Here is a 17,628-nt window from a genome sequence, read left to right on the forward strand (position 1 = left end):
ATAACCTAGGCCTAGGTGTGACATATTGTACAATATGAGGAGGAAGTTATAGTCCTAGAAAACAGTGGAGGCTGCTGAGAGGAGGACGGCTCATAATAATGGCTGGAACGGAGTCAATGGAATGGCATCAAACACATGGAAACACACATGGAAACCATGGAAACCATGTGTTTGATACCGTTCCACTGATTCAGCTCCAGCCATTAACACAAGCCCCTCCTCCCCAATTTAAGGTGCCACCAACCTCCTGAGCTAGAAAAGCTTTCCACTTTCACTGACTCACCCAATGATCCACAGCTCACTCATTGGCGATGGCCAATACTCTCTTGCCAAAAGTCTATCTCTTTTGTATTACTTTGCAAAACAATGTTTGCTCATTAGGTCTACTTGGAAGTTTATACAATATTTTGTTAGCCTACAGTCAAATAACAGTCTTCTATTTTAAGCAGGAGACATTTGCTTTCCAACCTGTGTTTTCCTGCGATTGTAGCCTACTTGAAATATTGGGAATGGTTTGATCTGGCTGCATGCTGTTCACTGACAGATTTGCAGTGCGTTCCTGGGTTAGGTCTATATGCCTTATGATTGGGCTCCACAGCTAGTCTATTGCTTAAAGAAGCTATTGTTCCTCTGTGGCTAAATAATAGACCTACTCCTGGTGTTGTATTCAGTAAAATTGAATGTCTTTCTGAACAGACAGCAGTAATTTTATAACTTCGGCAAATGCATTTAAATTAATCAGGGGTGCTGCTCTTTCAGCACCTTCCCGCGGTATGATTCTATAAGTGTATAAATGATGAAGTGCAACCGTTTAAGAGATGAGAGTTGCGTGTCAATTAGAGCAGAGAGAGGGAGCAAGATAATAGATCGAGTGAATCTCATTCTAGTTCTGAAATACAGGCGCGCTTCTCTCTCGCACCGCAGCAACGACCACACGTTGGTCTCAAAAACATAGTCTATAATATTGCGCAAACCATAAAACCGGACCCGCCCAACACAATGAATTCTAAGAATATCAGGCGCGGACTGAAAATCTACGTTTTACAATTACGTTTTTTTTTAGGGGGCAGCAGAATTAGGTATTGAGGGCATAACTGAAATGAACTCTGGTTGCTTTTATTATAATGTTTACATTACAAACAGTGATTTTCTTTCTCGTGTAGATGTACCGGATCCGGCTCAAATTAAGCACTGTGCATGTCTAGATCAACCAAATATACACGATCAAAGAATAATTTATGTACACAAAAATAGTTAGCCCCAACTGGGGCACGAACCCAGGGACTGTCCACCAAACACCAAAAGGCTAATACAGGTTACTACAAATGTTGTTATTGTTGTTGCCTTTATGTGTAACAGAATCAGTAAATCCTGCAATAATTATATTTCACCAGAAATGACGTGGTAGCAAATGGCATAAGAGTGGAAATCCCCACTACTTCCAGACACAGAGCAGCCAGACTCTTTTTCAATAAACAATCAGTAATTCATACTTCGCTAAACTGAACCAATAAGCCTACATCGATTTGCACACGATTGACCAACAGTTTAAACAAATCACACCAAATGCAGGTACGTGGTTGTTTCATAATGATCGCTAATAACATTTTCTATTGAATAACATTTACATTATTTACGTCGAAGAAACTGTCAGATCCTGAAATGTAACTTCCGTATTTTTATTTTGTACGCAAAAAATGTGTCTAAAAGTTTGCATTGTCAAAGACATGACAACGCGATCATACTAAGATAAATATTAAAACGGGTAAGTGTTTCCGGGTGAATTTACTTTTATTTGACGGTTTTCAAAGTATTTGACAAAGACCGTACAGTATGAAGCTATTCAAACTGATGACGTCATCTATTCTAACGCGAACTGCGCATGTGCGGACCGTCAAATCAAAGGCAGGACTACAATATACAGTTTTTTCGAAAATGAAAACGTATCAGTTTTTACTTTCAGAGGTTGGAGTAATACCATGTTCAACTATTTAAGACATTGGCTCCAATCTAGCTTGTGCCTTTAGATTTCGAGAAAGTTAACAACTTCGGAAGAATCTTTCACTTCTCTAATTGACTTCTGAAACCCCGGGCTGGTCTGTTTGGTGTGTATCGCAATCTTTCCTGGAAGTCTCGTCTTGCACCTCTGGGTTTCGAAACTCTGTATTTGACTGCCAAGAAGAAGCGCGAATCCGAAAAGTTACATCCGTTTATTTAGAACTACAAACATGAACTACAACTCCCACTAGCTGTATAATGTCTCTCTTTCCACAGTTTGCCGGTCTAAAACAACTTTATTTTTGCATTTTCTAAATTTACATTAATTCAGAACCCCACCCAATATGATATATATATATATATATATATATATATATATATATATATATATATATATTGGTCAACTCTAGCCACTTTAATAATGGAAAAATGGATGTAATAAATGTATCACTAGCCACTTTAAACAATTCCACTAATGTTTACATTCTCTACATTACTCCCTACATGTGTAATTACTGTACTCTATACCATCTACTGCATTTTGCCATCCTGATGTAATAAATGTATCACTAGCCACTTTAAACAATTCCACTAATGTTTACATACCCTACATTACTCCCTACATGTGTAATTACTGTACTCTATACCATCTACTGCATTTTGCCATCCTGATGTAATAAATGTATCACTAGCCACTTTAAACAATGCCACTTTATATAATGTTTGCATACCCTACATTACTCCCTACATACTGTACTCTATACCATCTACTGCATATTGCCGATGCCGTTCGGCCATCACTCAATCCTTTATTTTATGTACATATTCTTATTCATTCCTTTACACTTGTGTGTATAAGGTACTTGTTGTGAAATTGTTAGGTTAGATTACTTGTTGGATATTACTGCACGGTCGGAACTAGAAGCACAAGCATTTCGCTACACTCTCATTAACATCTGCTAACCATGTGTATGTGACAAATACATTTTGATTTGATTTGATGTTAAATGACTGCGTTTTAAATGAATTAAGGTCATGTTCCATTGGTCAGACATTACTGACACCTGCCAGATCTTACAACGGCTGGACCATCAGCCAACCACATCATATGATGTCAGGTGTCAGTAATGTCTGACCAATGGAACATGACGTTAGTTCATTTAAAACGAAGTCATTTAATATCAAATCAAATCAAACAGCAGTCTGGTGCCCAACGGCACAGCTGATGATATGCCACTCACCCATTGGTTGATGAATGCAGCCGCTGAGCAGGGGAACACGACCTTTAGGACATGATACTGACGTAAAGAGAAAGGTTCAGTTCACAGGTTATTGACATGCGAATCCCAACACAGAGTTTAATTGTTTAGTGCAATATATATATATATATATATATAAACTAATTTGGCCAAATAACTGAGTTGCGATAGTCTGTTATGTACTTTTTGTGTCAACTTCATATCTTGACTGTAAATGTCTTCATGCTATTTTGATAAGTCTGAGTTGAGGTATTTAACATCAGTGTTTTGTAATAATTTTTTTAATGAAAGATGGCGTTGCCGCTGCCCAGCAGCCCGCCTCTGGACTTGATCGGTAATGACAGCCTGCAGGACTGGGAAGTGATTGGTGGAGGGGGATTCGGACAGATCCACAAGGCCAGGCATATAAAGTGGAGGTTTGATGTGGCCATCAAGTTGCTGCATTATGATGATGGGTAAATATGACCATCCCACAGCCGTGCATAAGACAATGTGTTCATTCTGTTTGCTCCAGTCACAATCTCTAAATAAAGGCCCTGGCCAATATGAAAGAAACTAATTGAACTGCATTACATTTAAAAAATATATATATATTTATATACTACCGTTCAAATGTTTGGGGTCACTTAGAGATGTCCTTGTTTTTGAAAGAACAGCACATTTTTCTGTCCATTAAAACAACATCAAATTGAACAGAAATACAGTGTAGATATTGTTAATGTTGTAAATGACTATTGTAGCTGGAAACAGCTGATTTTTTATGGAACATCTACACAGGTGTACAGAGGCCCATTATCAGCAACCATCACTCCTGTGTTCCAATGGCACGAGGTGTTAGCTAATCCAAGTTTATCATTTTATCATTTTAAAAGTCTAATTGATAATTAGAAAACCCTTTTGCAATTATGTTAGCACAGCTGAAAACGGTTGTTCTGATTAAAGAAGCAATAAAACTGTCCTTCTTTAGACTAGTTGAGTATCTGGAGCATCAGCATTTGTGGGTTCGATTAGGCATTTACAACATTAACAATGTCTGCACAGTATTTCTGATCAATTTGATGTTATTTTAACTGACAAAAAATAAGCTTTTCTTTTAAAAACAAGGACATTTCTAAGTGACCCCAAACTGTTGAACGGTAGTGTATATGTTTTAATGATGTCAACCATTTTGATTAAAGGTGCAATCTGTAATTTATTTCTGGTTTAAAGTGCTGCCCCTACAGTCTTTGTTAAATATTTTTGTTGTTGTTGTTGCTCTTAGGTCAAATGTATTTATGTCAAGGTACCACTAGGGGAAGTAAAGGTTTCGTTAAGGTTCTAGTCCATGTGTCAAACTCATTCCACAGAGGGCCGAGTGTCTGCAGGTTTTCACTCCTCCCTTGTACATGCTTTATGAATTAAGGTCACTAATTAGTATAGCACTCCCCACACCTGGTGGTCTAGGTCTTAATTGAAAGGACAAAAACTAAAACCTGCAGACACTAGGCCCTCCATGGAATGAGTTTGACACCCCTGCTCTAGTTCATGAGCCAGGGGGTTCGGACCTGCTCACTTGGGGTGACGATGTCTCTGAGATTTTTGTTGAAGGTCTAATTCCCTCAAGTTTGAAAATGTGTGACAGCAGTTTAGCAATGGGAGCTTTTCTCTGTGTTATCACTCTTTTATTCATCCATCCCATCTATTTTTCCCATCGGGATTTTACCCTATGACAAACCATGCCAGCATACAAGAAGTTACTGATCACGTATACCCTCTTCGTTGGAAAGCTAACATTCACAGCTATCCATCAGAAGTTACTGATCACATATTCCCTCTTCGTTGGAAAGCTAACATTCACAGCTATCCATCAGAAGTTACTGATCACGTATTCCCTCTTCGTTGGAAAGCTAACATTCACAGCTATCCGTCAGACACATTTTCGGAATGTTCAGGTCAAAATAAATGTTACCTTTGACCTCTAGGGTACACATCAGAATTACCTGTATAAATTGCTTTAACAAGAAAACCCTCATCATAGCTCAGTGAAATACTGGGGTAAACTGGTCCTGTGTAGCTCAGTGAAATACTGGGGTAAACTGGTCTGTGTAGCTCAGTGAAATACTGGGGTAAACTGGTCTGTGTAGCTCGGTGAAATACTGGGGTAAACTGGTCCTGTGTAACTCAGTGAAATACTGGGGTAAACTGGTCCTGTGTAACTCAGTGAAATACTGGGGTAAACTGATCCTGTGTAACTCAGTGAAATACTGGGGTAAACTGGTTTGTGTAGCTCAGTGAAATACTGGGGTAAACTGGTCCCGTGTAGCTCAGTGAAATACTTGGGTAAACTGATCCTGTGTAGCTCAGTGAAATACTGGGGTAAACTGGTCCTGTGTAGCTCAGTGAAATACTGGGGTAAACTGGTCTGTGTAGCTCGGTGAAATACTGGGGTAAACTGGTCCTGTGTAACTCAGTGAAATACTGGGGTAAACTGGTCCTGTGTAACTCAGTGAAATACTGGGGTAAACTGATCCTGTGTAACTCAGTGAAATACTGGGGTAAACTGGTCTGTGTAGCTCAGTGAAATACTGGGGTAAACTGGTCCCGTGTAGCTCAGTGAAATACTTGGGTAAACTGATCCTGTGTAGCTCAGTGAAATACTGGGGTAAACTGGTCCTGTGTAGCTCAGTGAAATACTGGGGTAAACTGGTCTGTGTAGCTCGGTGAAATACTGGGGTAAACTGGTCCTGTGTAACTCAGTGAAATACTGGGGTAAACTGGTCCTGTGTAACTCAGTGAAATACTGGGGTAAACTGATCCTGTGTAACTCAGTGAAATACTGGGGTAAACTGGTCTGTGTAGCTCAGTGAAATACTGGGGTAAACTGGTCCCGTGTAGCTCAGTGAAATACTTGGGTAAACTGATCCTGTGTAGCTCAGTGAAATACTGGGGTAAACTGGTCCTGTGTAGCTCAGTGAAATACTGGGGTAAACTGGTCTGTGTAGCTCGGTGAAATACTGGGGTAAACTGGTCCTGTGTAACTCAGTGAAATACTGGGGTAAACTGGTCCTGTGTAACTCAGTGAAATACTGGGGTAAACTGATCCTGTGTAACTCAGTGAAATACTGGGGTAAACTGGTCTGTGTAGCTCAGTGAAATACTGGGGTAAACTGGTCCCGTGTAGCTCAGTGAAATACTTGGGTAAACTGATCCTGTGTAACTCAGTGAAATACTGGGGTAAACTGGTCTGTGTAGCTCAGTGAAATACTGGGGTAAACTGGTCCCGTGTAGCGCAGTGAAATACTGGGGTAAACTGATCCTGTGTTACTCAGTGAAATACTGGGGTAAACTGGTCCCATGTAGCTCAGTGAAATACTGGGGTAAACTGGTCTGTGTAGCTCAGTGAAATACTGGGGTAAACTGGTCCCGTGTAGCTCAGTGAAATACTTGGGTAAACTGATCCTGTGTAGCTCAGTGAAATACTGGGGTAAACTGGTCCTGTGTAGCTCAGTGAAATACTGGGGTAAACTGATCCTGTGTAGCTCGGTGAAATACTGGGGTAAACTGGTCCTGTGTAACTCAGTGAAATACTGGGGTAAACTGGTCCCGTGTAGCTCAGTGAAATACTTGGGTAAACTGATCCTGTGTAACTCAGTGAAATACTGGGGTAAACTGGTCTGTGTAGCTCAGTGAAATACTGGGGTAAACTGGTCCCGTGTAGCTCAGTGAAATACTGGGGTAAACTGGTCTGTGTAGCTCGGTGAAATACTGGGGTAAACTGGTCTGTGTAGCTCAGTGAAATACTGGGGTAAACTGGTCTGTGTAGCTCGGTGAAATACTGGGGTAAACTGGTCCTGTGTAACTCAGTGAAATACTGGGGTAAACTGGTCCTGTGTAGCTCAGTGAAATACTGGGGTAAACTGATCCTGTGTAACTCAGTGAAATACTGGGGTAAACTGGTCTGTGTAGCTCAGTGAAATACTGGGGTAAACTGGTCCCGTGTAGCTCAGTGAAATACTTGGGTAAACTGATCCTGTGTAACTCAGTGAAATACTGGGGTAAACTGGTCTGTGTAGCTCAGTGAAATACTGGGGTAAACTGGTCCCGTGTAGCTCAGTGAAATACTGGGGTAAACTGATCCTGTGTTACTCAGTGAAATACTGGGGTAAACTGGTCCCATGTAGCTCAGTGAAATACTGGGGTAAACTGGTCCCGTGTAGCTCAGTGAAATACTGGGGTAAACTGATCCTGTGTTACTCAGTGAAATACTGGGGTAAACTGGTCCCATGTAGCTCAGTGAAATACTGGGGTAAACTGGTCCCGTGTAGCTCAGTTGGCAGAGCACCATTTTAGGGTTCTAGATAGCACCTTTTTTTAAAGAGTATAAACACTGTAGTGAAAGAAAATGTAGTATTTACCATAGTAATTAACGTGGTGTTTTTGCTCTTTGTAGTATACTGTAGTATTTACCATAGTAATTAACGTGGTGTTTTTGCTCTTTGTAGTATACTGTAGTATTTACCATAGTAATTAACGTGGTGTTTTTGCTCTTTGTAGTATACTGTAGTATTTACCATAGTAATTAACGTGGTGTTTTTGCTCTTTGTAGTATACTGTAGTATTTACCATAGTAATTAACGTGGTGTTTTTGCTCTTTGTAGTATACTGTAGTATTTACCATAGTAATTAACGTGGTGTTTTTGCTCTTTGTAGTATACTGTAGTATTTACCATAGTAATTAACGTGGTGTTTTTGCTCTTTGTAGTATACTGTAGTATTTACCATAGTAATTAACGTGGTGTTTTTGCTCTTTGTAGTATACTGTAGTATTTACCATAGTAATTAACGTGGTGTTTTTGCTCTTTGTAGTATACTGTAGTATTTACCATAGTAATTAACGTGGTGTTTTTGCTCTTTGTAGTATACTGTAGTATTTACCACAGTAATTAACGTGGTGTTTTTGCTCTTTGTAGTATACTGTAGTATTTACCATAGTAATTAACGTGGTGTTTTTGCTCTTTGTAGTATACTGTAGTATTTACCACAGTAATTAACGTGGTGTTTTTGCTCTTTGTAGTATACTGTAGTATTTACCATAGTAATTAACGTGGTGTTTTTGCTCTTTGTAGTATACTGTAGTATTTACCATAGTAATTAACGTGGTGTTTTTGCTCTTTGTAGTATACTGTAGTATTTACCATAGTAATTAACGTGGTGTTTTTGCTCTTTGTAGTATACTGTAGTATTTACCATAGTAATTAACGTGGTGTTTTTGCTCTTTGTAGTATACTGTAGTATTTACCATAGTAATTAACGTGGTGTTTTTGCTCTTTGTAGTATACTGTAGTATTTACCATAGTAATTAACGTGGTGTTTTTGCTCTTTGTAGTATACTGTAGTATTTACCATAGTAATTAACGTGGTGTTTTTGCTCTTTGTAGTATACTGTAGTATTTACCATAGTAATTAACGTGGTGTTTTTGCTCTTTGTAGTATACTGTAGTATTTACCATAGTAATTAACGTGGTGTTTTTGCTCTTTGTAGTATACTGTAGTATTTACCATAGTAATTAACGTGGTGTTTTTGCTCTTTGTAGTATACTGTAGTATTTACCATAGTAATTAACGTGGTGTTTTTGCTCTTTGTAGTATACTGTAGTATTTACCATAGTAATTAACGTGGTGTTTTTGCTCTTTGTAGTATACTGTAGTATTTACCATAGTAATTAACGTGGTGTTTTTGCTCTTTGTAGTATACTGTAGTATTTACCATAGTAATTAACGTGGTGTTTTTGCTCTTTGTAGTATACTGTAGTATTTACCATAGTAATTAACGTGGTGTTTTTGCTCTTTGTAGTATACTGTAGTATTTACCATAGTAATTAACGTGGTGTTTTTGCTCTTTGTAGTATACTGTAGTATTTACCATAGTAATTAACGTGGTGTTTTTGCTCTTTGTAGTATACTGTAGTATTTACCATAGTAATTAACGTGGTGTTTTTGCTCTTTGTAGTATACTGTAGTATTTACCATAGTAATTAACGTGGTGTTTTTGCTCTTTGTAGTATACTGTAGTATTAATTTTATTTTAATTTTGCGGACATTACCGTAGCTTTTACTAAAGTGTTTTAGTTGTTGTTGTGTTTTTACATAGAAGTGCAGGCTTTCTTCTTGAGGAACCCGACAGGTGCAATATTAAAGCAGCACATTTTCCACAACCTGTAGGGCAGTAGAACTGGAGTCTGAGCGGATCATTCAGAGCTTCTGCTCTTTTCTTGAACCTTTTCTGAAAACCGTTGACAGGATCACATTGTCTGTCAGTTGAATGAGCTCACATCCGCGACTATTCACGTGTACATATCCATTTTAAAACGTTTGACGGTGAAATATTCAGAAGGCATCGTGTCGTACAGCTTTTAAGACACCTTGTTACCACGATGCTGTGAATAATGTGACATCATAATGTGACATCATAATCTGACATCATAATGTGACATCATAATGTGACATCATAATGTGACGTCATTAATGTGACATCATAATGTGACGTCATAATGTGACTTCATAATGTGACATCATAATGTATCTGGGTCACTATGGACATTTTAAGACATTATTGGGCGTACTACAGTTCTATTTCATACAGGTATGGTCAAGCAAAATGAATCCAATAAGACCCCATTGAGTTGTTTGGCGGCCATATTTCTGTCGGGTTACTGTGTCCATCCTGTGATGGCCCTGTATCTACAAATCTTTTTTAAAACCATGTTCTAGCTGTGTGTGTGACATGTGGTGCCTCTATCAACAAAGTGTACAATCCAAAAACATAGCTTCCCTTCTTCGTGGAATTCTATGGCTAAACTTCCAACAGTCTAATGTCAATGGCACAATATGGCTGATTTTTAAACAATAGTTGTAGCTGGTCCTTTCAAAGTGGGTTATGTTATACATCATTAGAAAGGTCATTTCATGACCTTTCAGTACCACTCGTCAAACAAAGTTAAAATGTATGTTTCTTTTTTAAAGCAATTTATACAGGTAATTCTAATATTTAACCTAAAGTTATGTTGACCTGAACCTTTCCCCAAAATGAGTCTGATGGATAGCTGTGACTCTAAAGGGTGTGCAGTATGTGATAAATAACTTGTTGGCTTGGCTCATGGACTATAATCCCTGTCTTTACCCCCCCCCCACACACACACACACCTCATTCCAGCTCTAGCACTTCCCTGCTTAAGGAGGTAAAGAATATGCAGAAGGGAGGGAGCCCCCATGTGGTGAGGATTCTGGGGGTGTACCAGGGGTGCCCTCCCTCTCCAGGTAGAGGCCTCTCCACCCAGCTGGGTATTGTGATGGAGTTATTGAACATAGGCTCCCTGGCCACCCTCCAGGCCAGCCTCTCTGGCCCCCCACCCTGGCCCCTGGCCTTCCGCCTGGCCCACCAGATCGCTCTGGGAATTAACTTCCTTCACAACCTTCCTCAGCCACTTCTGCATCGCGACCTGAAGCCCAATAACGTGCTGCTGGATGACAACCTTAATGCAAAGGCAAGTCCCAAGATCCTGAGTCTCTACTAGTGGTGAGATACGTCTGAACTATATGCAGTCATCACTACCCACAGGCAGTATACATGTTTACTGAACATTACTATTTCTGTTTAGTCTATGTTAAGCCCATCTCTCTCTCTTTCTCTCTCTCACACGCTCACTCTCTTTCTCTCTGTCTCTCTGTCTCTCTCTCTCTCACACGCCCACTCTCTTTCTCTCTGTCTCGCTGTCTCTCTCTCTCTAGCTTACAGATTTTGGCCTTGCTGAAGTCTCCCATAGTGTTTTGGAGATGTCCAGAGAAGAGCCCGGGAAGGAAGGAGGCACTCTAAGCTACATGCCCCCTGAGGCTTTTGAATCATCGTATGAACCAACTCGAGCCACTGATATCTACAGGTACAACACAGAGAGACAGCACTCACTGACATCTACAGGTACAACACAGAGAGACAGCACTCACTGACATCTACAGGTACAACACAGAGAGACAGCACTCACTGATATCTACAGGTACAACACAGAGAGACAGCACTCACTGACATCTACAGGTACAACACAGAGAGACAGCACTCACTGACATCTACAGGTACAACACAGAGAGACAGCACTCACTGACATCTACAGGTACAACACAGAGAGACAGCACTCACTGACATCTACAGGTTCAACACAGAGAGACAGCACTCACTGACATCTACAGGTACAACACAGAGAGACAGCACTCACTGACATCTACAGGTACAACACAGAGAGACAGCACTCACTGACATCTACAGGTACAACACAGAGAGACAGCACTCACTGACATCTACAGGTACAACACAGAGAGACAGCACTCACTGACATCTACAGGTTCAACACAGAGAGACAGCACTCACTGACATCTACAGGTACAACACAGAGAGACAGCACTCACTGACATCTACAGGTACAACACAGAGAGACAGCACTCACTGACATCTACAGGTACAACACAGAGAGACAGCACTCACTGACATCTACAGGTACAACACAGAGAGACAGCACTCACTGACATCTACAGGTACAACACAGAGAGACAGCACTCACTGACATCTACAGGTACAACACAGAGAGACAGCACTCACTGACATCTACAGGTACAACACAGAGAGACAGCACTCACTGACATCTACAGGTACAACACAGAGAGACAGCAGTCACTGACATCTACAGGTACAACACAGAGAGACAGCAGTCACTGACATCTACAGGTACAACACAGAGAGACAGCACTCACTGACATCTACAGGTACAACACAGAGAGACAGCACTCACTGACATCTACAGGTACAACACAGAGAGACAGCATTCACTGACATCTACAGGTACAACACAGAGAGACAGCACTCAGAATGCACCGCGGACATTCGATAACTCTCTCTATTTCCTCTGTCTCAGTTACGGCATACTGCTGTGGTCCATCTTCACTGGAAAAGTGCCCTATTATGCAGATAACCCTCGTAAGTGGTAATTCAGTGTCACTGTTAAGCACACACACATTAACACACACACATTAACACACACACATTAACACACACACATTAACACACACATTAACACACACGTCTTCCTCTACGTCTCTCCTCCATCTCACCCGTCACTACTCACTATTATTGACACTTTCTTGTTCTCTTACTTCACTCTCCTGTAGATCTCCAGTCCAGTATGGTGAGGTTCCGGGTCCCATTGGGCGACAGGCCTCCTCTGGAGGCAGTGGACAGGGACCAGGCTGGTGGGCTGGGGGAGATGGTGGACCTCATGGTGAATTGCTGGGACCAACAGCCTTCTAATAGACCCCATTTCCTGGGTGAGACTACAGGAAGGTTGTTTATACTTTGGACTGTCACTTGATGAGTAACAGGTGTCATTAATCATGATAATGAACCTTTTTTTTTACCTTGATATGTTGCTCGGTTGTTCGTATTGGAACCCAGGACCAAATACTGATTGGACATTTATGTCAGCAGTCTGTCACAAGAGACTATTTGGTTGTTAACTCGTTCTGCCTATTATTCAGATTGCCTCACTGTGACAGAGAGAACATATGAGAGGCACAAGCAATCAATAAACGACGTTGTCCATCAAGTGCTCCTCAAACTGGTACTGTACAAGACACTCTGATTCAAAGCCTCTCGTTCTATATGTGTAACGTTCACTTATAGCAACGTAGCTGAACAACTCCTCATTTTAGCTCCACCTCTCTCTCTCTCTCTCTCTCTCTCTCTCTCTCTCTCTCTCTCTCTCTCAGGAGGAGGAGAGGATGAGAAGACAGGAGGAGGAGAGGATGAGAAGACAGGAGGAGGAGAGGATGAGGAGACTGGAGGAAGAGGAGAGAGATAGACAGGAGGATGAGAGGATGAGGAGACAGGAGGAGGAGGAGGAGAGAGAGAGACAGAGTAAGTACATGTTTGTTGTTATAATCATCAACATTACTATGTACTGTAAATGACATTATTTTAATAATTGACTTGATAATTCTTTAATTCTTCAGCATATAATGGTGCCTCTATATTCTTCTTTTTTTTAATTCACAGAAACTGGTCTAGCTCATCTGAGGATAGTTCTGGTGGGGAAGACTGGAGCAGGGAAGAGCGCAACAGGAAACACCATCCTGGGTGGGGAGGGGTTTAAAGAAGACTCCTCCCCTGAGTCTGTGACTGCTCAGTGTGAGAAACAGAGTGGAGAGGTGGATGGGAGGAAGATGGATGTGATTGACACGCCGGGACACTTTGACACGTCAGTGACTGTAGAGGAAATGAAAGGTGAACTAGAACGGTGCTTCTACATGTCCGTCCCGGGACCCCACGTGTTCCTGCTGGTGATCAGACTGGGGAGGTTCACAGAGGAGGAGAGGAACACTGTGAAGAGAAGAAGAAGCCTCAAAGTACACCATGGTGCTGTTCACTGGAGGAGACCAGCTGAGAAAAAAATCTGTTGAGCAGTTTGTAGGAGAAAGTGTTAACCTCCAGGATCTCATCAGCAAATGTGGAGGTGGATATCACTCTGTCATCAATGACAGTGACAGTAGCGCCAACCCTGACCAAGTCCCAGAGCTGCTGAAGAAGATAGAGGAGATGGTGAAGAGGAACGGAGGACAACACTACACCAACGAGGTGTACCAGAAGGTCCAGAGGAAGATCGAAGAGGAGGAGGAGAGGAAGAAAAAAGAGGAAGAAATGAAGAAACAAGAGGAGGCGATCAGGAAGCGGGAAGAGGAGGTGAGGAGAGAGGAGGAAATAAAGAGAGAGGAGGAGTTGAGGAAGATAGAAGAGGAGAGACAGGAGGAGAGGAGGAAGGCGGAAGAGGAGACGAGGAAGATGGAAGAGGAGAGACAGGAGGAGAGGAGGAAGATGGAAGAGGAGAGGAGGAAGATTGAAGAGGAGAGGGGGAAGATGGAAAATGAGAGGGGGAAGATGGAAAAGAAGAGGAGGAAGAGGAGCAGGAGAAATTGGTTCGAACGGCTTTTAAACCTTTAACCTTGTTGTGGCCAGCACCATGTCCTAACCCACTGAATGGAACTGTGTGTACTTTCATCTTTATACAAACATTAACCAGACATTTAACATCATTACATGACATAATCATACCAATCTTCAACTTTCCTTTCACATTAAATCCCTGTTCTTCAATAAATACAAAAACATGCTGATTATTACCTAACTGGGTCGTTGATTGTAGACTTTACTATCTGTAGGAAGGTATTTGACTCTGAATAAAAAAAATATGCTGTCTGTTTCTATGACTGTATATGGCTCAGCTAATGATAAACCTTCCCCCTAACCCTCCTTTGAGCTTCAGCCACCAGCACCATCTCCCACCTAAACTCAGTTGTTTTTCTTCTGGTCATTAGTGTCCACTGTCCACCAATGTTATTTAAGCAATAACACACAAGGGGGTGTGGTAGCCTAGTGGTTAGAGCGTTGGGCCAGTAACCAGCAGGTAGCCTAGTGGTTAGAGCGTTGGGCCATTAACCAACAGGTAGCCTAGTGGTTAGAGCGTTGGGCCATTAACCAGCAGGTAGCCTAGTGGTTAGAGCGTTGGGCCATTAACCAGCAGGTAGCCTAGTGGTTAGAGCGTTGGGCCATTAACCAGCAGGTAGCCTAGTGGTTAGAGCGTTGGGCCATTAACCAGCAGGTAGCCTAGTGGTTAGAGTGTTGGGCCATTAACCAGCAGGTAGCCTAGTGGTTAGAGTGTTGGGCCATTAACCAGCAGGTAGCCTAGTGGTTAGAGCGTTGGGCCATTAACCAGCAGGTAGCCTAGTGGTTAGAGCGTTGGGCCATTAACCGAAAGGTTGCTAGATTGAATCCCCGAGCTGACAAGGTCTGTTGTTCTGCCCCTGAACAAGGCAGTTAACCCACTGTTCCTAGGCTGTCATTGTAAAAAAGAATTTGTTCTTAACTGACTTCCCAGTTAAAAAAATAAAATAATATATACTGTATATACATACTACGGTCTGCTATACCATGGCTGTCAGCCAATCAGTATTCACGGCTCCAATCTCCCAGTTTATAATAAGGAAAGATTCTGGAAAATATGCTGTCTGTTTCTATGACTGTGTCATGACTCTCCTGTGACGATCTGAAGGATCAGGTTAGAGTGGGTCTGCTCTACAGCCTGTTCTCTCTCGTAGAGGGGGAATGTCATGACTCTCCTGTGACGATCTGAAGGATCAGGTTAGAGTGGGTCTGCTCTACAGCCTGTTCTCTCTCGTAGAGGGGGAATGTCATGACTCTCCTGTGACGATCTGAAGGATCAGGTTAGAGTAGGTCTGCTCTACAGCCTGTTCTCTCTCGTAGATAGGGAATGTCATGACTCTCCTGTGACGATCTGAAGGATCAGGTTAGAGTGGGTCTGCTCTACAGCCTGTTCTCTCTCGTAGAGGGGGAATGTCATGACTCTCCTGTGACGATCTGAAGGATCAGGTTAGAGTGGGTCTGCTCTACAGCCTGTTCTCTCTCGTAGAGGGGGAATGTCATGACTCTCCTGTGACGATCTGAAGGATCAGGTTAGAGTAGGTCTGCTCTACAGCCTGTTCTCTCTCGTAGATAGGGAATGTCATGACTCTCCTGTGACGATCTGAAGGATCAGGTTAGAGTAGGTCTGCTCTACAGCCTGTTCTCGCTCGTAGAGGGGGAATGTCATGACTCTCCTGTGACGATCTGAAGGATCAGGTTAGAGTGGGTCTGCTCTACAGCCTGTTCTCTCTCGTAGAGGGGAATGTCATGACTCTCCTGTGACGATCTGAAGGATCAGGTTAGAGTGGGTCTGCTCTACAGCCTGTTCTCTCTCGTAGAGGGGGAATGTCATGACTCTCCTGTGACGATCTGAAGGATCAGGTTAGAGTGGGTCTGCTCTACAGCCTGTTCTCTCTCGTAGAGGGGAATGTCATGACTCTCCTGTGACGATCTGAAGGATCAGGTTAGAGTGGGTCTGCTCTACAGCCTGTTCTCTCTCGTAGAGGGGGAATGTCATGACTCTCCTGTGACGATCTGAAGGATCAGGTTAGAGTGGGTCTGCTCTACAGCCTGTTCTCTCTCGTAGAGGGGGAATGTCATGACTCTCCTGTGACGATCTGAAGGATCAGGTTAGAGTGGGTCTGCTCTACAGCCTGTTCTCTCTCGTAGAGGGGGAATGTCATGACTCTCCTGTGACGATCTGAAGGATCAGGTTAGAGTAGGTCTGCTCTACAGCCTGTTCTCTCTCGTAGAGGGGGAATGTCATGACTCTCCTGTGACGATCTGAAGGATCAGGTTAGAGTGGGTCTGCTCTACAGCCTGTTCTCTCTCGTAGAGGGGGAATGTCATGACTCTCCTGTGACGATCTGAAGGATCAGGTTAGAGTGGGTCTGCTCTACAGCCTGTTCTCTCTCGTAGAGGGGGAATGTCATGACTCTCCTGTGACGATCTGAAGGATCAGGTTAGAGTGGGTCTGCTCTACAGCCTGCTCTCTCTCGTAGAGGGGGAATGTCATGACTCTCCTGTGACGATCTGAAGGATCAGGTTAGAGTGGGTCTGCTCTACAGCCTGTTCTCTCTCGTAGAGGGGGAATGTCATGACTCTCCTGTGACGATCTGAAGGATCAGGTTAGAGTGGGTCTGCTCTACAGCCTGTTCTCTCTCGTAGAGGGGGAATGTCATGACTCTCCTGTGACGATCTGAAGGATCAGGTTAGAGTGGGTCTGCTCTACAGCCTGTTCTCTCTCGTAGAGGGGGAATGTCATGACTCTCCTGTGACGATCTGAAGGATCAGGTTAGAGTGGGTCTGCTCTACAGCCTGTTCTCTCTCGTAGAGGGGGAATGTCATGACTCTCCTGTGACGATCTGAAGGATCAGGTTAGAGTGGGTCTGCTCTACAGCCTGTTCTCTCTCGTAGAGGGGGAATGTCATGACTCTCCTGTGACGATCTGAAGGATCAGGTTAGAGTGGGTCTGCTCTACAGCCTGCTCTCTCTCGTAGAGGGGGAATGTCATGACTCTCCTGTGACGATCTGAAGGATCAGGTTAGAGTGGGTCTGCTCTACAGCCTGTTCTCTCTCGTAGAGGGGGAATGTCATGACTCTCCTGTGACGATCTGAAGGATCAGGTTAGAGTGGGTTTGCTCTACAGCCTGTTCTCTCTCGTAGAGGGGGAATGTCATGACTCTCCTGTGACGATCTGAAGGATCAGGTTAGAGTGGGTCTGCTCTACAGCCTGTTCTCTCTCGTAGAGGGGGAATGTCATGACTCTCCTGTGACGATCTGAAGGATCAGGTTAGAGTGGGTCTGCTCTACAGCCTGTTCTCTCTCGTAGAGGGGGAATGTCATGACTCTCCTGTGACGATCTGAAGGATCAGG

At 42.7% G+C, this 17,628-nt stretch overlaps 1 pseudogene; it reads left to right on the top strand.

Annotated features, from left to right (window-relative positions):
- The first annotated feature begins 1,449 nt into the window (after window positions 1-1,449).
- On the top strand, window positions 1,450-14,713 carry LOC139423728 (receptor-interacting serine/threonine-protein kinase 3-like; annotated as a pseudogene).
- The last annotated feature ends 2,915 nt before the right edge of the window (window positions 14,714-17,628 follow it).

The sequence above is a fragment of the Oncorhynchus clarkii genome, chromosome 13 (assembly GCF_045791955.1).
Source record: "Oncorhynchus clarkii lewisi isolate Uvic-CL-2024 chromosome 13, UVic_Ocla_1.0, whole genome shotgun sequence".
Lineage (NCBI taxonomy): Eukaryota > Metazoa > Chordata > Actinopteri > Salmoniformes > Salmonidae > Oncorhynchus > Oncorhynchus clarkii.